The 21,522-nt window shown below is 44.4% G+C and overlaps 1 protein-coding gene across 4 annotated transcripts in view; it reads right to left on the bottom strand.

Moving 5' to 3' along the window:
• LOC143933929 (MOB kinase activator 2-like) overlaps positions 1–21,522 on the bottom strand; it is a 90,527-nt gene that overhangs the window by 39,101 nt on the left and 29,904 nt on the right. Inside the window, exon 2 of one of the 4 annotated variants that reach the window (XM_077457086.1) lies at positions 9,793–9,926. The exons of the other annotated variants lie outside the window; for them this stretch is intronic. The gene's annotated coding sequence lies outside the window, so the exon portion shown is untranslated. The remainder of the gene's footprint in view (positions 1–9,792; positions 9,927–21,522) is intronic. 4 annotated transcript variants of the gene reach the window in all.

Here is a 21,522-nt window from a genome sequence, read left to right as displayed (position 1 = left end):
CAGCATCACTTCCTCCCTCACCTGTGCGCTTAACCCTACCAGGTTCCTGCCGGCTAAACAACAAACCTCCTCAGAGACTGCCCCAAGATTCTCTGGTCTGAGATACTCTCAAAACCCAGCAGGCTCAGATGCCTCCCTCACCCGGGTGGGGCAAAGCTTACAGCATCTGGTATCCCAGAGTAGTCTCCCATCTATATACTAACCAGGCTTGATCCTGCTTAGGCTTCAATCAACCGAGATCAGGCATGATCAAGGTGATCGTCTGACAAAAAATGAATGCACCAGGAAACACTGCAATGTCAAGCACCACAGTGGCTCAGATGCACCCGAAACCACTGTCCATGGGGAGATATGGACACTGCCAGATCCCTGAACCTGAGACCCCCCCCCCCCCCCCGCCTCTTTTCTGGAACCATTTCACTGGTATAACAGGTAAGTAATGCAGCAACTATATTAAACAACCTAATATACAGTCCTCCAAGGATGCAGGCCTTAAACAATGTTGGTGTACCTCTATGCAGCCCCTTGGGTATGCAAGTATTCTTGCCAGTCATGCATTTATGTATGCAGTACATGGTCAATAAGCGCACGCACGCACGCACACACACACACACACACACACACACACACACACACACACACACACACACACACACACACACACACACGTACCCCCAGGCAAACAAGCACCCCGGCAAATAAGCCAATATGCATTTAGTCCTATGCAAATAAGCACATATATATGTAGTCCCAGAAAACAAGTACATATGTATACAGCTTAATGTAAATAAACATACATGTGTAGTACAAATGAAAACATGTCAGCATGTGTTTAAGCAATATGCATATAAAGACGCATGCAATTATGGAAGCATGTGCTTATGCAACTATGTATTTAGGAAAAATATGAAAGCGTGCACTGTACATACCCATTCATGCAACATGTGCCCATGGACACAAGCATTTTTGCATAAGCAACCATGCATTTATGAAACATGCTTATGCAACATTACAAAACCCATATCTATGCAGACATGTATAAACAAACATGCATCTTTATGTAACCATGTATCTTTATGTTATACTGTATCCTTATGTGAGCAAGTATAACCATGTATATTTAAGCAAACATGTCTAAACATGCATCTCTATGCAACCATGTATCTTTATGCAATCACGAATAACCATATCTATTTATACAAACATGTCCAAACCAAACATGCATCTTTTTGCAACCATCTTTATGCAATTATGTATAACCATGTATATTTATGCAAACATGAATAACCCAGCATCCTTGTGCAACGATGATCATGTTTCTTTTTTTTTTACAATTATTTTATTTATTCCAAGAACATGGTCCAGTACAAGTATTTGGATACATACAATCAGTTGCATAATACAGCATCGCAAGTATATACTATGTTTGGAGAAAGTTTACAGCCTCTGAACTGATAGTCTGTCATCTGTGATGTCTCCAGTGTTCCTAAAACAAGAGAGCTGGCTATCTATTCATGCTGCTCCAATTAATGATCCCGGACCAGTCCTAAACTATTTTAATCATTTTATATATTAGAATATCTGGAGCCCTGGGAGCTCGAGTTCCTGTAAAACAAAGAGGAAAAAAAATAAAAACGGGGGGGAAGAAAAAGATAGATATGTGGGAGGGGGGAAATGTGTGCGTGGGGATGTACCTAGTGTGAGCTCGCTGAACGCAGGGGCCTATCAGGGCGAGCACCGTAGCAAGATGAGCCATTAAGGAAAGGGGTAGTTATAGTCATTCAAGTCACTGTCAAGGAGGGTTTGCCCCTCTTCCGAGAAAAAGAATATGTTCCACAGCGACCATAATTTCTCTTACTTTGCATATCCACATCCCTATTGTCGGGTTGGGGAGACTTCCACTTAAGAGGGATGCATGCCATAGCGGCATTAAGGAGGTAGCGAATAATAGATTTTTTGTATATCTTCCCTGGTATGTCAGAAGGCCGTCTGACATACCAGAAAGTCATCTGGTATTACCCGTTCATGTAAATTTTTGGAGGATGTGCTGGACCTCCTTCCAAAAATGTTCTAATTTGGCGCAGGACCAGAAAATGTGCAATATGGTACCATTTTTTTCCCCTGGCATCTCCAACACTGATCAGAGGCACCAGGCAATTTTTTTTGCCAATCTCACTGGTGTTCTGTACCATCTAGTAAGGATCTTAAAGTCGGTTTCCTGCGTTTAACAAAATAGAGGATTTGTACGTAAACCTGAGCATGTGTTTTCTCTGTGGTTTATTGAAAGTTTTATCTAGGTCTCGTTCCCATTCCATAATGCAGTTCAAAATATGGGATTCCGCCGGAGTGATTAGTAACTGGCGACTAGTGTGTGGTGCACATTGCCCCCGTCTCTGAACAAAATTCTTCAAAAGTGGTAAGGGGCCTGCCAAACAACCCCAGAAGCGGGAGAGCTCTAAAAAAAGTGAGCAATCTGGATGGCACTCCAAAATCTCAAATCACAAAACTCTCGACTAGTCTGTCAACTCCGAAATTGTTGGGCACGTCCCCATTACGTAATTGGAGGCTTGGATGCAGCCTGCTCTCCGCAAGCTCTGGAATTCCACGCCACCCATTCCTGGAGGGAAGAGTGGGTTTCCCAATATCGGATAAAGGGGAGAATTCTGGGGATAGGGAGGCAGATGAGAGCAGGACTGAGCAGAGTTTGGCCGTGTTGCCTATTAAAGGGTGGTCCGTTACCTCCCTTGGCAGGGAGGAAAAGCACCAGGGGGCCCTATCAAGAGGGACGGCCGATTGACCTTGTTCAATATGAGCCCATATTTTAAAAAGTCTGCATGTCTGTTCCAATCAGCCTACTCAAATGTATAGCTTGGTAATATTTTACGCATGTCTGGAACTTCCAATCCCCCGTATTGCTTAGGGAGCATTAGCTGTTCGTTTTACCCGTAGAAGTTTCTGTGCCCAGATAAAGTCGAAGAAAGTCTTTTGGACCGGCTTAAAATATGTGGGTGGTATGTGGATTGGTAGCACCTGGAGAAGGTAGGGGAACTTGGGGAGGATGCTCATTTTTATAATGTTGTAGCGTCCTAACCAAGAATGGAGGCCTGTTTTCCCATTTACTGTGTCTAAAAGTAGTTTAACTTTTGGCAACAGTAGGGGGAAGTTTAGCTCAAAGATTTTGGCTGATTTAGGTCAGCACCTTGTCCGTCCATTTAGATTTAAAAAAAAAAAAAAAGTTTCCTGAAGCCGAACAATCGATAATTGTGGGAAGTTGATCCCCATTGCTTCCGACTTGGTGAAATTACTTCAGAGATTGGGGAGAACTCCATACCTCTCAAACTCCCTCATCAAGTTGGGGAGTGAAATGAGAGGGTTTGTGATCGAAAATAGCATCTCATCGGCATAGGCCAAAATTTTGTGTTGGTCGTCTCCTATTTTGATTCCAGTAATGTCCTGATTGAGTCTGACTGAGCAGAGAAAGGGTTCCAGTGACATGGCGAAGAGGAGGGGTGAGAGTGGGCAACTCTGATGTGTCCTGTTCATAATTTTAAAGGGGTCTGATAGTATCCCCTTAGCTCGTACTCGAGCTGCTGGTTGGGAGTAGATCGTAGAAATCCACTGTAGCATTCTGTTGCCAAAGCTGGCGTACCGTAAAACTGCTAACACGAAGTTCCAATTCACCCTGTCAAAGGCGTTCTCCGCATCGTTGCTAAGACATATGCATTGGGGGTAATTTACGACAGGCAAATACACTTTGCACTGAAAGTGCACTTGGAAGTGCAGTCGCTCTAAATCTAAGGGGTAGATCTGAAATGAGGGGAAGCTCTGCCGATTTTATCATCTAATCACGTGCAAGCTAAAATGCTGTTTATTTTCCTTGCATGTTCCTCTCAGATCTACAGAGACTTTACTTTCAAGTGCACAGTGGATTTTCCTTTAGTAAATAACCCACATTGTGTCCGTGATTTGTTGACTATCTGAAGCAGATTCAACACTTTTGTAGTGTTGTTCCTAGCAGGGGCGGACTGACAACTCATGGGGCCCCCGGGCAATAGGAGAAGATTATGGGGCCCCCGGGCAATAGGAGGAGATTATGGGGCCCCCGGGCAATAGGAGGAGATTATGGGGCCCCCGGGCAATAGGAGGAGATTATGGGGCCCCCGGGCAATAGGAGGAGATTATGGGGCCCCCGGGCAATAGGAGGAGATTATGGGGCCCCCGGGCAATAGGAGGAGATTATGGGGCCCCCGGGCAATAGGAGGAGATTATGGGGCCCCCGGGCAATAGGAGGAGATTATGGGGCCCCCGGGCAATAGGAGGAGATTATGGGGCCCCCGGGCAATAGGAGGAGATTATGGGGCCCCCGGGCAATAGGAGGAGATTATGGGGCCCCCGGCAATAGGAGGAGATTATGGGGCCCCCGGGCAATAGGAGGAGATTATGGGGCCCCCGGGCAATAGGAGGAGATTATGGGGCCCCCGGGCAATAGGAGGAGATTATGGGGCCCCCGGGCAATAGGAGGAGATTATGGGGCCCCCGGGCAATAGGAGGAGATTATGGGGCCCCCGGGCAATAGGAGGAGATTATGGGGCCCCCGGGCAATAGGAGGAGATTATGGGGCCCCCGGGCAATAGGAGGAGATTATGGGGCCCCCGGGCAATAGGAGGAGATTATGGGGCCCCCGGGCAATAGGAGGAGATTATGGGGCCCCCGGGCAATAGGAGGAGATTATGGGGCCCCCGGCAATAGGAGGAGATTATGGGGCCCCCGGGCAATAGGAGGAGATTATGGGGCCCCCGGGCAATAGGAGGAGATTATGGGGCCCCCGGGCAATAGGAGGAGATTATGGGGCCCCCGGGCAATAGGAGGAGATTATGGGGCCCCCGGGCAATAGGAGGAGATTATGGGGCCCCCGGGCAATAGGAGGAGATTATGGGGCCCCCGGGCAATAGGAGGAGATTATGGGGCCCCCGGGCAATAGGAGGAGATTATGGGGCCCCCGGGCAATAGGAGGAGATTATGGGGCCACACAGTACACACACACACACACACTGAAAAGGTACTGGAGAGGCGGGGCAGCTATAATCTTGGGATAAAAAAAAAAAAAAAAAAAAAAAAGATTTTTACATACTGTCCCTGGTTTTATTGAGGCTGGCAACCCTGATGGGACCCCTTAGTGGCATGAGGCCCTCGGGCAGTGCCTGAGTGCCTGAATGGTCAGTCCGTCCCTGGTCCCTAGCCTCCCGTGTAGGAACTAAGCCCACTTGATCGAAATGGATCAAGTTCGGGATAAGGTGTTGAATCCTGTATCCTGTCCAGTATTTTTGTAAAAAGCTTTAGATCCAAATTGAGCAATGAGATTGGACGGTAACTTCCACAGGAGGCTAGGTCTTTCCGTTCCTTAGGGATCACCGAGATGTGTGCTAATAAGGTGTCAGCCACGAACGTTACAGACGAGCCAAGTGCATTAAACAGCTTGACCATACACGGGGCGAGAGAAGGGAGTAGGGTCCTATAATATTGGTTTGGCAAACCGTCTGGACCTGGTGCTTTGCCCTGTCTGATGGTACCGATCGCTACCTGAAGTTCCTCGATGGTAATGGGGTCCTCAAGAATGTCTCTGTCCGCTTCAGCTAATTGGGGCATAAGTGACAATGAAAGATAGGAGTCTATCTGCTCTTGGGTGGGGGATTTGGTTGTCAGATTGTACAGGGAGTTGTAGAATTCCCATGTTACGTCATGGGTTTTCGTGACTTTGGGTTTGTTGGGCGGAACTATATGTGGGATGTAATTTGCCAGTCTCTGCTCTCGCAGTGTTGATCGTGCATCTCTTATGCAAACATGTATAACCATGTATATTTATGCATCTTCAGCAACCGTGCGTTCCAGCTAGTTTGCAAGCAAGCCCCTGCTTAACTGCAGTTGACTCCATACTAGACCTGCTAGACCTACTAGACCTACTAGGATTTAGCCAAGCACATATGCACTATACTGGTGTTAACTTCTTAAAATGCACCCATGCTCACATTTTTCCAAACGTGTATATTTAAACATGCATTTAAGCAACAATTTAAGCATGTATACTATGCTGCACCTGCCTACAGAGCAGTCAACAACACTTTAACCACTTTCAGACCGGACCATTTTGCTGGTAAATGACCAGAGGTCTTTTTACACTTTGGCACTGCGCTGCTTTAACTGGTAATTGCGCGGTCATGCAATATTGTACCCAAACAAAATTTGCGTCCTTTTCTTCCCACAAATAGAGCTTTCTTTTGATGGTATTTGATTGCCTCTGCGATTTTTATTTTTTGCGATATAAACGTAAAAAGACCGCAAATTTTGAAAAAAAAATGATATTTTCTACTTTTTGTTATTAGAAAAATCCAATAAACTCAATTTTAGTCATACATTTAGGCCAAAATGTATTCAGCCACATGTCTTTGGTAAAAAAAAAAGTCAATAATTGTATATTTATTGGTTTGCGCAAAAGTTGTCACATCTACAAACTAAGGTACGTTTTCTGGAATTTACGCAGCTTTTAGTTTACGACTGCCTATCTCATTTCTTGAGGTGCTAAAATGGCAGGGCAGTACAAAACCCCCCCAAATGACCCCATTTTGGAAAGTAGACCCCCTAAGGAAATTGATAAGAGGCATGTTGAGCCCATTGAATATTTTATTTTTTTGCCTCAAGCGATTGAATAATGACAAAAAAAAAAATTTTTTTTTTTTTTTTTACACAAAGTTGTCACTAAATGATATATTGCTCATGCATGCCATGGGCATATGTGAAATGACACCCCAAAATAAATTCTGCTGCTTCTCCTGAGTACGGGGATACCACATATGTGGGACTTTTTGGGAGCCTAGCCGCGTACGGGGCCCCGAAAACCAAGCACCGCCTTCAGGCTTTCTAAGGGCGTAAATTTTTGAGTTCACTTCTCACTACCTATTACAGTTTTGAAGGCCATAAAATGCCAAGATGGCACAAAACCCCCACAAATGACCCCATTTTAGAAAGTAGACACCCCAAGCTATTTGCTGAGAGGCATGTTGAGTCCATGGAATATTTTATATTTTGCCACAAGTTGCGGGAAAATTACAAACTTTTTTTTTTTTTTTTCACAAAGTTGTCACTAAATGATATATTGCTCACGCATGCCATGGGCATATGTGAAATGACACCCCAAAATAAATTCTGCTGCTTCTCCTGAGTATGGGGATACCACATATGTGGGACTTTTTGGGAGCCTAGCCGCGTACGGGGCCCCGAAAACCAAGCACCGCCTTCAGGCTTTCTAAGGGCGTTACAGTTTTGAAGGCCATAAAATGCCAAGATGGCACAAACCCCCCCCAAATGACCCCATTTTGGAAAGTAGACACCCCTAAATTTAGGGGTACACTAGTGAGACTAGGTAATAAATGGCGGGTGCCCTGAAACTATAAAAAAATAACTAACCAACCAGCGTCACCTGTAACAGTTATATGGTGATCACTGGTGAAAGGGTTAACTAGGGGGCAATTAGGGGGCTTTATGCGGTAGTATATGGGGGTCCCTGGCGCTATAAAAAGCTGCAGCGAACCTAAATACCTACCTGCCTAACTAGCGTCACCTGTGACACTAATACAGCGATCAGAAAAACGATCGCTTATTAGGCTGGGTTCACACTGGAGCGATGCGGGAACGCCACGAATGCGCGGCGGGTTCCCGCATCGCATGCCTCCCGGCGGCAGTTCACACTGCCCTATGCGAACTGCTGGGAGTGTCAGTGAAATGTTACTGACACCCCCAGATCAGTTCGCATATCGCAGTGCGATCTGCAAACTCGGATCGCATGGTGTGAACACCCATGCGATCCGATTCTGCTGCGGGCCAAAAAAAGGGTCCCGTGCGAATTTGCGGCGGGTGCGGCGGGTGCGGCGAATGGCTGAACTCGAATCGCACAGAGATCGGATGTGATTTGCACTGCAGTGCGGTGCGAATCACATCCGTTCTCATAAACCGCTGCAATGTGAACCCAGCCTTAGTGACACTGGCGACGGGGGGTGATCACGGGGTTAAAACTTTATTGGGGGGGTTAGGGGGGTACCTTAGAACTAAAGGGGGCTAACCCTAACTGCCCTAACAGTTATTAGTCACAAATGACACCCGCCGGGTGATCAGGGGGTTAAACCTTTATTAGGTAATAAATGGCGGGTGCCCTGAAACTATAAAAAAATAACTAACCAACCAGCGTCACCTGTAACAGTTATATGGTGATCACAGGTGAAAGGGTTAACTAGGGGGCAATCAGGGGGCTTTATGCGGTAGTATATGGGGGTCCCTGGCGCTATAAAAAGCTGCGGCGAACCTAAATACCTACCTGCCTAACTAGCGTCACCTGTGACACTAATACGGCGATCAGAAAAATGATCGCTTATTAGGCTGGGTTCACACTGGAGCGATGCGGAAACGCCGCGAATCCGCGGCGGGTTCCCGCATCGCATGCCTCCCGGCGGCAGTTCACACTGCCCTATGCGAACTGCTGGGAGTGTCAGTGAAATGTTACTGACACCCCCAGATCAGTTCGCATATCGCAGTGCGATCTGCAAACTCGGATCGCATGGTGTGAACACCCATGCGATCTGATTCTGCTGCGGGCCAAAAAAAGGGTCCCGTGCGAATTTGCGGCGGGTGCGGCGGGTGCGGCGAATGGCTGAACTCGAATCGCACAGAGATCGGATGTGATTTGCACTGCAGTGCGGTGCGAATCACATTCGTTCTCATAAACCGCTGCAATGTGAACCCAGCCTTAGTGACACTGGCGACGGGGGGTGATCACGGGGTTAAACCTTTATTGGGGGGGTTAGGGGGGTACATTAGAACTAAAGGGGGCTAACTCTAACTGCCCTAACAGTTATTACAGTCACAAATGACACCAATGCAAAAAAAAAAAAAAAAAAAAAAAAAATGACATTGGTGTCACTGTGACTGGGGGGCAGGGGTAATTGGGGGGGTGATCGGGGGGTAAAGGGGGGGTGTGAGTGTGCCTGGCATGTTCTACTGTGTGTGTAGAGTGTTGGTGCAACTTACTGATCCGCTCTCCTCCGTGTCGGAACGAAAAATACCGACACGGAGGAGAGAATACATCACTTCCTCTCCTGTGTTTACATTACAGGAGAGGAAGTGATGTCACCGGGGATTTCTATTCGTCGGGAGCGATCGCGAGGGGGTGGCCATGAATGAATGGCCGTCCCCTCGTCCGGGATCGCTCCCGAACGAATACCGACCGCCGCAGGCACCGGGCGGGGGCCCGATCGTGCCCCCGACCCGCGGGAGGCAAGGGACGTACATGTATGTCCTTATGCCTGCCCGTGCCATTGTACCGACGTACATCGGCGTGCGGCGGTCGGCAACTGGTTAAGGTGAACTGCTAACCATCCAGGGGTGTATCAACTCACAGTTGTACAGTCCCTCCAGATAAGCAGTAAATATGACTATCACACAATTGTCCCATAGCAAGTACTCACACTTTGTTAGTATCCATGGGCTGCTGCTATGTCTCCAGAGGCCTACTGAACCTGTTGCCACATGGCATGACCGCCCTTCCTGCTTATATAAAAATAGGCCACACTGAGCAAGCCTGCGTCCTCTAGTCGCTGGAGGAGAAACAGCAGCCCAAATGAATAAGAGTACATAACATGATTAAACAGCACACTGCTCCCAGCGGCCATCGGGAGAACAGTCAGAACTCTTTTTTATTTATAATTTTTTTTTAAAAGATAAACTGCAAAACAAATGCAGACTTACCATTCCTGCTGCAGGACTCTGAACATAACAGAAGTCCAATCTTCACCCATCACGACGAGCTTCGTCATAAAAAGACCTTCAGAGACTGGGTCCCCCCTTAATCTGGGGTCCACTCCCCATGACTGTATAGCATCCTGCAGGAAAGTACCTTGGTCAGAACAAACGCTGCACAGGGTTCCGTTACGCAGGTTCCAGTGCCGTAAGGCTACATTACAGGCAAACCTCAAGGAATCTTTTCTCCTTCCAATGAGGAGAAGTTATATAGAGGGGGGACTTCCTGTCTTTTGTGTGTGCCAGTGTCCACTCACCTATAGGTGGCATATAACCCAGATAGCAATTACTATAGCTGCTCTGTGTCCTGTGATGCAGCCAAAAACTGCAGCTGTAAAAATGACCAAAAATGTCCAGTGTGCATGGGGCTTTAGTATTTAAAGCAAACTCCTGCATCTATCTGTGTCTCCACGCTTTATGTTGCTGAGAAACCACTTTAAAAAACACTCCCAAGCATTTATAGCCGTGGCCATTTTGAGTAAGGGCAGATAATTCATGTAGCATTTACTGCCTGAAATCCATCTGCTCTTAGCTCAGGCATGCCGACAGGGGGGTCTGCTTATCTTATCTTATCCTTTCTCCCCTCCCTGAAGACTCCTGGGATGTATGACATTTGCCTAGGCACAAAAAACAGAAAGTAACTAAATAAAAAAAGTAAAATATATTATACCTATCCATTTACCAATGAGAAGCATTAAAAATAGTCAATGCTGATTTAAAGTGGAACTTCACTCTCTCAATGTCAACAGAAACCTATAACAGTCATGCTGGGATGGATAAATAAGGAGAACCTAAGGGCTGCAATATCTTTACCCTTCACAATACCAAAAACAAATGCATTTGGTCATAATACCTCTGTTGTAATGCAGAATCATTGCTTTGTCTTCTCATGCAGGAGAAATGATGTGACCAAAAGGCTTAGGCTTTTGGCCTACACGCCTTAAATTCTGCAAATGGCAGCCGTTACTATAGCCATCTATAAACATAGGGGTCTTAATACCCCAAAAAGACATCAGGTTTTTCTGCAAACATGTTATAAGCATCACTTTTGAACAGGTGCCCCGACTGTCCCAAACAACCAGTGTAAAACTTTACTTGTGCATGCAACACTACGTGAAGAATTAAAAACGTGACATGTGTTTTCTAACACAGGTGTAAGTTTGCACTGCAATAAAAAACACCCACAGCTTTACTTCTGAGGTTTTGCAGAGCTCTCTTTCTGTTCTGGAAAAAAAAAAATACACTTCACGCACACTCGCTTTCCACAGATCATCTTCCAGCGGGCTCCAGCTTCGTATTATCCTCCACATCATCAGGAGGTAAAGACGTTCCATTTCATGGAAAATGCAGGCTTGGGTTTCCCATCCGTTTACTGCATGTTTAAAAATAGACATGCTGCAAGCTGTCGCAGAATGAAGTCTACATTTACCTTTGCCTGAATTATTAACCGAGGCCCGTCTACGTTTGATCTGCATAAGTTGCACAAGCATATTTAGACTATTGTGCAACTTAGAGCTCCTTATCTGTGTACTCTAGAAAGGTGGGGAATGAGGGACATATGACTACATGGTCATGAATAGGGATGAGCTTCGTGTTCGAGTCGAACGTACGTTCGACTCGAACATTGGCTGTTCGGCGAATTCCGAACATTTGGGCCGTTCGCGTCAAAATTCGAGTGGCGCGCGCGGACCACAATGCACTGCGGTGGCGCAGTGCATTGCTGGCTCATGATTGGCCAAGCATGCACTGTGACCCCGCATGCTTGGCCAATCGTAGCGCCAGCAGCGAGGAGAGCCATGATTAGCCACAGGCATCCTGCCTGTGGCCAATCATAGCTCAGGCTGTGTAGTGCACGCCCCACACTATATAAGGCCGCCTTTGAGGCGGCCTCGTGTAGTGTGTTAGCATCTGAAGCAGTGGGTGTTCTGTGTACCTTCAACACAGTACACACCGATCGTTTTTGGCTGATTTCCTATCTTGCTGCTGTGTAGTGGTTGTTGTCTGTGCCCTGACCGCAGTATACACCACTATATTCACCTCACCTATATAGCTAGTGATCTAGCTTTAACCACTTAACAACTGCCCATTGCCGATTAACGGCTTCAGGGCGGTTGTTTAACTCTGAGAGGCCGTTAATTAACGGCCTCCCAGAATTCTGCTCTCGTGCGCCCCCTGGGGCGCGCACTCGAGAGCATCCGTGACCGCCGGGTCCGCAGGACCCGGCGCATCACGGATCACGGTAAACGGCCGCTCGTCGCGGCCGTTTACCACGTGATCGCTCCGTCAAACGACGTAAACAACATGTTATGACGCCGGTTCCTCCCTCCCCTCTCTGTACCGATCGGTACAGCGGAGGGGAAAGAGATCGGTGTCAGCAGCGATGTGGGCTGCATCTGCAGTGCCCACATCGCTGTTCACCGAATTTAACCCCTCAATTCCCTGCCAATACTCTGCAATACCAGTGCATACTCTGCAGTACCCCGCCAATACTCTGCAGTACCCCGCCAATACTCTGCAGTACCCCGCCAATACTCTGCAGTACCCCGCCAATACTCTGCAGTACCCCGCCAATACTCTGCAGTACCCCGCCAATACTCTGCAGTACCCCGCCAATACTCTGCAGTACCCCGCCAATACTCTGCAGTACCCCGCCAATACTCTGCAGTACCCCGCCAATACTCTGCAGTACCCCGCCAATACTCTGCAGTACCCCGCCAATACTCTGCAGTACCCCGCCAATACTCTGCAGTACCCCGCCATTACTCTGCAGTACCCCGCCATTACTCTGCAGTACCCTGCTCTTACTCTGTAGTACCCCGCCAATACCCCGCCAATACTCTGCAATACCCTGCCATAAATTGCCATACCCAGCCACTCTCGGAGATACCCAGCCATACTCGGTGATACCCTGAAATACCCAGCCATAGACGCCCCCCACCCCTCACCGCCCTCCGGTGCTTCTACCAACTCGCCAGTACGATCAAAGCCAGAATTTTTTTATTTTTTATTTCAGGCTTCCCAGCCTAGAGGTGAGATGTGGGGTCATATTGACCCCCAGATTTCACTGTAAAGAGGACCTGTCACCCCATATTCCTATTACAAGGGATGTTTACATTCCTTGTAATAGGAATAAAAGTGATCAAAAATATATTTTTGGGGAAAAAAATGTCAAACTAAAATAAAGTAAAATGAACAATAAAAAAAAAATTTTTTTTTTTAAAGCGCCCATGTCCCCATGGGCTCGCATGCAGAAGCGAACGCATGCGTAAGCCCCGCCCACATATGAAAACGGTGTTCAAACCACACATGTGAGGTATCGCCGAGAACGTTAGAGCGAGAGCAATAATTCTAGTCCTAGACCTCCTCTGCAACTCAAAACATGTAACCAGTAAAAAAAATTTTAAGCGTCGCCTATGGGGATTTTTTAAGTAGCGACGTTTGGCGCCATTCCACGGGCATGTGACATGTTTGATATCTATTTACTCAGCATAACTTCATCTTTCACTTTATGCAAACATTGGGCTAACTTTACTGTTTTTTTTTGTTTGTTTTTTAAGCACAAAACTGTTTTCCCCCCCCAAAAAACGCGTTTGAAAAATTGCTGTGAAAATACCGTGTGAGATAAAAATTTGCAACGACCACCATTGTATTCTCCAGGGTCTTTTGGTATGCATATGCTGTGTGTGTGAAATAACCTGATAATATGACAATTTTGTGGAAAAAAAAAAAAAGGAAATAGGCCGTCAGTACTTCAGGTGTGATCAATTTTCAGATATTGGCACCATAGCTTGTGGACTCTATAACTTTCACAAAGACCAAATAATATCCACCAATTTGTACTTATTTTTACCAAAGATATGTAGTAGTATGAATTTTGGCCAAAATTTATGAAGAAAAAATTACTAATCTGCTAAATTTTATAACAGAAACGAAGAAAAATTCATTTTTTCGCAGAATTTTCGGTCTTTTTTCTTTTATAGCACAAAAAATAAAAAACTGAGAGGTGATTAAATACCACCAAAAGAAAGCTCTATTTGTGTGAAAAAAAGGACAAACATTTCCTATAGGTCCAGTGTTGCATGACTGAGTAATTGTCATTCAAAATGTGAGGGCACCGAAAGCTGAAAATTGGTCTGGTTATTAAGGGTGTTTAAGTGCCCAGTGGTCAAGTGGTTAATAATAGAGCTTGCAGTCAGTAGTGTTAGGAGATAGTGCGTGCTGTCTGCGTGCTCTGTACCCAGTACATACCGCTATAATATAGGGCAGGCCCCTACTTTCAAACTTTGCAAACGCAAGGAGACAGCAGCAAGTGAGATGAAAAAAGATGGACGACAAAACAAATTATACAGGGGTGATAACCCTTCCCTATGTTTTCCAAAAAGCTTAAAAATAGTTTGTTTGACTGGAGCTACACTTTAAAAATGTACCGGTTGAAAATTACAAACAGATTCAACTTAACACAACAAACCTACACAGTCCCTGTCTTGTTTGCACCGCCTGTATACTGCTGTTCTGAGTATATAGGGCCTGGGGGCCACACGCATTTCCTTTTTTTAATATGGGTACAGGGTCCCCCTTAATATGCGTACAAGACCCAAATAGGCTGGTAATGGGCAGGGAGGGCTACCCATGCCATTTTTCTCAATGATTTTCAACCATATTGCAGGAACCAGATATAACATTAAAACTGCAAGCAGTTTTAAATGGTGTTATTTCTGTTTAATGTCATTTTGTGCAGGGACTGTTCTAAACACGGGAAACACGTGGCACTTCACAGGCATACTACAGACACCCCCCAGGCACCATATTTAAAGGAATATTTCACTTTTTTTTTCACTTTAATCGTCATTAAAATCAGTGCTCCCACCAAAAACGGCAGTTTTTAAAACTTTTTTTTGCAGTGACCCATGTCCCCTGGGGCAGGAGGCAGGTCCCCAAACCCTTTTTAGGACACTATCTTGCATATTAGCCGTTAAAATTAGCACTTTCCATTTCGAACGTTCGAGTCCCATAGACTTCAATGGGGTTCTAACGTTCGTTTCGAACGCGGGGGTCGTTCGCAAGTTCTGGTGCGAACCGAACCGGGGGGTGTTCGGCTCATCCCTAGTCATGAATTTATATACACTGTGTACAGTCCAGCAAAACTAAAACTAAAAAATAAAATATATATTTCTGGCAGTTGAGCGTTTCATTGATCGAATCTTAAGTTTTATTTTTAGGCCAATCATTTTCTGAACCCTCAATAGGCAAGGCTATAAAACATTTCAGAGACAGCGGTCATAAAATCTTTTGTACATAGGGGGTCAAAAATGAGCTTTGGTACATAGAAACATGACAGCAGGGGGGGAAAAAAAAAAAAAAGGAAGACAATCAATTGTCTCCACCCGTTTTTGTTTTTTTAAACACATGTTTATACAATTTATTTTCATTAACTAAACAGCATTAAACTAGGTTTGTCCCAAGCATGTTCGAATCTGAATCCTTACTGTTGACTGACTGCCTCTGCTGGAAGTCTGTTCTAAACATCAACTACCCTTTTGGTAAAATACTTAATACTTTCTAAGATTAGTTTTGAACTTCCCCCTGCTAGTTTGAGTTCATGTCCCCATGCTCTTGAAATTTGGCTTCATAATAAAAAATACTGTTCTCCTGAACCCTATTCAACCCCCTGACCTTCAGATGGTTTCACTCACTTCATGACCACTTTTTGCTATTTAAAACAAGCAACACTGTATGCAAATGAAATATATATATATAACATTTCTTCATAAATTTAGGCCAGAATGTATTCTGCTACATGTCTTTGGTAAAAAACAAACTGCATTTTTGGAGACACTATACTATTGCAGACACTGGTATAGTTCTGATCGTTACCAAGATACTGATCCGTACAGACACTATACTAATAATGGTGGTGATCAGCGATTGACTGTGATAGCGTGCTAGGTAATCCACTGCGAACAGACACTGGCTGGGAGGGGCACTGACTGATCAGTGATAATAATTGTACGCTGTACTAATGACACTGGCTGGGAAGTGGTGGAAATCAAGGGGTTAACTGTGTGTCTAACAGGTGTAATGTGTGCTGGTTCTACTCAAAGATCTGGCTGCTCCAAGTTCAAGGAGGAGAAACAGCCAGATCGCAGTCTGTGTACAGAGTTCTGTGTGTTTGTGAACACAGACCTCTTTGCTGTGATTGGCCATAGCCAATCAGTAGGCATATAGTCATTATCATTGGCTGTAAGCTGCTGACAAACTAGTGCTGTGTCCAAACAACACAGGTCAGCTGGGGGTGCAGACATGCACGCCGCAAATCCGTAAGTTCAGTGCCAACATACAGTTACGTTGCCTAGCCTGCAGCTGCTGCTGTACTGTGGGTGGGCGGCAAGCAGTTAAAGGTTTCAGTCAGATCTCTCCTTTCCCTTCTTTCCTCCAGACTGTACATATTACCTGCTTGCGGACCAACCACCGCAGTTTTACTGCGGCAGGTTGGCTCAGCGAAATCACGTTATACTACATGATCTCACAGAGCTTGACTCAATGTCCACAGAGATACCATCGTCTCACAGAGAGGAAGAACGGGGGGAGATGCTAATGTAAACAAGCATCTCCCTGTTCTGCCTAGTGACAGTGTCACTGATCAGCGCTCCCTGTGATCGGGAGCATGATCAGTGATGCATCACACACAGCCCCCCCCCCCCACAGTCAGAATCCCTCCCTAGGACACACTTAACCCCTATAGCGCTACCTAGTGTTAACCCCTTCACTGCCAGTCACATTCACACAGTAATCAATACAATTTTAATTGCACTGATCGCTGTATAAATGTGAATGGTCCCAAAATTATCCGATCTGTCCGCCATAGTGTCGCAGTCTCTATAAAAAAATAAATAAAAATAAAAAAAAGAGACATAAAACGAACCCCTATATTGTAGACGCAATAACTTTTGTTCAAACCAATCAATAAACGCTTATTGCGATATTTTTTTACCAAAAATATGTAGAAGAATACATATCGGCCTAAACTAAGGAAAACATTTTTATTTTTTTATAGATTTTTTTGGGGATATTTATTATAGCAAAAAGTAAAAAAAATATTGCTTTTTTTCAAAATTGTTGATTTTTTTGTTTATAGCACAAATAAAAATAAAAAAACGCAGAGGTGATCAAATGCCACCAAAAGAAAGCTCTATTTGTGTGGGGGGGGGGGGGGGGGGGGGGGGAAGGACGTCAAATTTTGTTTAGGAGCCATGTCGCATGACCGTGCAATTATCAGTTAAAGTGGCGCAGTGCCGAATTGCAAAAAGTGCTCTGGTCAGCGAAATCCTCCGGGGATGAAGTGGTTAAAAAAAAAAAAACTTCTGCCTTTACATCTTAATGCATTAAGATAAAAAATAAAAAAAACCTTCTGTGTGTAGCAGCCTCCCCACCACCCCCTAACTAATTACCTGAGCCCCATCTCTCTCCAGCGATGTCCACGAGTGTCCAAGCCGTGCAGGACTCTCCTGATTGGCTAAGACGCAACAGCGACGCCACTGGCTTCCGTGGCTAGCAAAGTCAGTTAGGAGGTGTCAGGGCTATCTGAATGTACACACAGAGCTGTGACTCGGCTTAGGTACCCCCATAGCAAGCTGCTGGCTGTGGGGGCACTCGACAGGAGGTAGAGCCCAGGAGCAGCGAAGAGGCACTGGAGAAGAGGAGGATCTATACTGCTCTGTGCAAAACCAACTGCACAAAGGAGGCAAGTATAACAGGTTTGTTATTTTATTTTTTTTGAAAATGAGACTTTACAATCACTTTAAAATCTTTTATTTATACCACAGCAGTAAACCAACTACTGTATCTAAAATAAGCCCCTTCTGCTGGTTGGAGGAGGTAAAAAAATTTTAAATGAGACTTTACAATCACTTTAAGTTCCTCAAGTTTCTCCCGATACGTTTTATCCCTCAGACCTTTCACAATTTTTGTAACCAGTCTCTGAACTCGTCTTATCAATATCTTTTTGTAAGCGAGGTCTACAGAACTGGACAGGGTATTCTAAATGAGGTCTAACTAAAGATCTATATAGGGGGAATCAGGACCTCCTTCCCCTGACACCCTATGCCCACAAAGCATTAAAAAAAAAAAAAAAACAAAAAAAAAAAAAAAACAATGAGCTAATAAAGTGGCTGCTCGGTAATGTAAACATTTTGAGAGACAAACAAGGAGACTGCAATTACCAAATTCCCTTTCTGTTAAATGCCAGGCGGTCTTGCTGGTCTTTAGTCATAAATATGTTTGAGTTACTGATCCAGAACAAGTATGCAGATTAGGAAAGTCAAATTCCTTTAGCTTTTTTTTTTATACTGGTTATGGTTTAATGGCTCAGAATGAGAGATAATAGACAGGTAACCTTTACACATAAATGATCCCAAACTGTGAATGGCGTTGGAGATGGTCCATTCCCCCTAACAGAAGTGGAAGCCAAAGGGGGTGCCACTGTGAGCTTCCTATAGGGCAGTGGTGCTCAGAAACAGCAGCAACTCCTACGGCTGTATTCTTCAGTATTTACTTAATCAAAACCTATCCCGATTCATTAACATACACCAGAAACGTGATAACCAAGAACATCCTTAAATGCCAACTGCTACATATGTGATATTTGTCCTAATCGGTATAGCATTAGTCTACAACAGTGATTCTCAACCAGGGTTACGTGGAACCCTAAGGTTTCTCCAAAGGTTGCTAGGGGTTCCTCCAGCATTGGGCAATTTCTGCCTCTCAGATACGTTCCCACTCACACCATTGATCTATTTAGCTATCTGTAAGGGGGTAGTTCTTCCCAATGACCACAAGTGTAAGGACCATTCTTCCTACTAACCATAACACTATTGTATCATAGATTTCTAATTTTTAGCAGGGGTTCCTTGAGATCGTAGAACTATTTCAAGGGTTCCTCCGTGTTGAAAAGGTTGAGAAAGGCTGGTCTACAACATCCTGAGCTGCCTGACACTTGGATATGCATGGGGAAATAAAAGTGTATGTCTGAGGAGAATAATTAATAATATTAGATGGTGATGATTATAATAAATCATAATTTTAATTATTAGAATTCACTACATCCCTACAATCCATGCACATGTATGTATGTGTAGGTCTTCAAAAGTGCAGCAAAAATGCCAGATTATCTGCCAGAAATCCAATGTGCTCCTGAAGTCCTCTTTGAACTGACAACAGTTCCTCTGCTGCAGTGAAATTCTAAGCACTTTTGTGAGACAACTTGGTCCACGTGTAGATATGGAGAAAAATACAGAGAGGCACCCAGTGTGGTGTGAGGAGGACTGATATTAACTTCTTCCTCTCTGGAGCAATTTTTTCATTTTGTGCATGCATATTTTTCTATACAATCACTTAAAATCCCCACTCAAATAAGTGCCTATACCATTTAAAATCCAGTAATACACTGGGGTTGATTTACTAAAGGCAAATAGACTGTGCATGTTTGCACTTTGCAAGTGCACTTGCTCCGGAGCTAAGTAAATGAGGGAGAGCTCTGCTGATTTGTATCATCCAATTGTGTGCAAGCAAAAATTTTGTTTTTTACATTTTCCTTCCATGTGATTTGGGTGTTCTGTGTAAACTGAAGCTTTACCTCATTTACGAAGGTCTGGAACAACTTGTGGAGTGCACAGTCTTTTTACCTTTAGTAAATCAACCCCACCGTCTCAACCTGCTCTACACATGCTCAGTTGCTCTCTATTTTTTGGCACTGTGCCAAAATGTAGATGTCGATCTGCAGACAGACAATCTAAAGATTTACTGCTGCTCATGGGCTCTGGGCTTCAGTAAAATGGCAGCCTGCAAGCAAGAAGAAAACAGGAGCAAAGCTGGAGGCAATTTATAGCACACAATTTTAATAGCATAATTATTAATGTGGAATGCATGGTCCTTGCTAAAGAACTTTTTTATCAAGTTGTTATGGGTAAAGTTCCATTTTAACATTTCTACATTTTCCATAAAACATAGCAAATCTTAACTTTTTAATGTTTGCTTCCAATTTAACATGTTGTCGCAAAAAAAAAAAAAAAAAAAAAAAAAGTACTGCAGGGGATTGCTTTAACTTGAAATTTAGAGCTGCAGCTCAAGCTACTTTTTTTTTTACTTTGTAGGCCCATTTAACCACTTTCAGACCGGACCATTTTGCTGGTCAATGACCAGAGGTCTTTTTACAATTTGGCACTGCGCTGCTTTAACTGGTAATTGCGCGGTCATGCAATGTTGTACCCAAACAAAATTTGCGTCCTTTTCTTCCCACAAATAGAGCTTTCTTTTGATGGTATTTGATTGCCTCTGCGATTTTTATTTTTTGCGATATAAACGTAAAAAGACCGCAAATTTTGAAAAAAAAATGATATTTTCTACTTTTTGTTATTAGAAAAATCCAATAAACTCAATTTTAGTCATACATTTAGGCCAAAATGTATTCAGCCACATGTCTTTGGTAAAAAAAAAGTCAATAACTGTATATTTATTGGTTTGCGCAAAAGTTGTCACATCTACAAACTAAGGTACGTTTTCTGGAATTTACTGCCTATTTCATTTCTTGAGGTGCTAAAATGGCAGGGCAGTACAAAACCCCCCCAAATGACCCCAATTTGGAAAGTAGACCCCCTAAGGAAATTGATAAGTGGCATGTTGAGCCCATTGAATATTTTATTTTTTTGCCTCAAGCGATTGAATAATGACAAAAATTACACAAAGTTGTCACTAAATGATATATTGCTCACACATGCTATGGGCATATGTGAAATGACACCCCAAAATAAATTCTGCTGCTTCTCCTGAGTACGGGGATACCACATATGTGGGACTTTTTGGGAGCCTAGCCGCGTACGGGGCCCCGAAAACCAAGCACCGCCTTCAGGCTTTCTAAGGGCGTAAATTTTTGATTTCACTTCTCACTACCTATTACAGTTTTGAAGGCCATAAAATGCCAAGATGGCACAAAACCCCCACAAATGACCCCATTTTAGAAAGTAGACACCCCAAGCTATTTGCTGAGAGGCATGTTGAGTCCATGGAATATTTTATATTTTGCCACAAGTTGCGGGAAAATTACAAACTTTCATTTTATTTTATTTTTTTTTCACAAAGTTGTCACTAAATGATATATTGCTCACACATGCCATGGGCATATGTGAAATGACACCCCAAAATAAATTCTGCTGCTTCTCCTGAGTACGGGGATACCACATGTGTGGGATTTTTTGGGAGCCTAGCCGCGCACGGGGACCCGAAAGCCAAGAACCGCCTTCAGGCTTTCTAAGGGCGTTACAGTTTTGAAGGCCATAAAATGCCAAGATGGCACAAACCCCCCCCAAATGACCCCATTTTGGAAAGTGGACACCCCTAAATTTAGGGGTACACTAGTGAGACTAGGTAATAAATGGCGGGTGCCCTGAAACTATAAAAAAATAACTAACCAACCAGCGTCACCTGTAACAGTTATATGGTGATCACTGGTGAAAGGGTTAACTAGGGGGCAATCAGGGGGCTTTATGCGGTAGTATATGGGGGTCCCTGGCGCTATAAAAAGCTGCGGCGAACCTAAATACCTACCTGCCTAACTAGCGTCACCTGTGACACTAATACAGCGATCAGAAAAACGATCGCTTATTAGGCTGGGTTCACACTGGAGCG

This window comes from Lithobates pipiens, unplaced genomic scaffold (assembly GCF_037356315.1).
Source record: "Lithobates pipiens isolate NorthernLeopardFrog02 unplaced genomic scaffold, aLitPip1_a1.2 Scaffold_27, whole genome shotgun sequence".
Taxonomy (NCBI): Eukaryota; Metazoa; Chordata; class Amphibia; order Anura; family Ranidae; genus Lithobates; species Lithobates pipiens.
The sequence above is the reverse complement of the archived record's forward strand: the minus strand, read 5'-3'. Positions and strand labels throughout refer to the sequence as shown.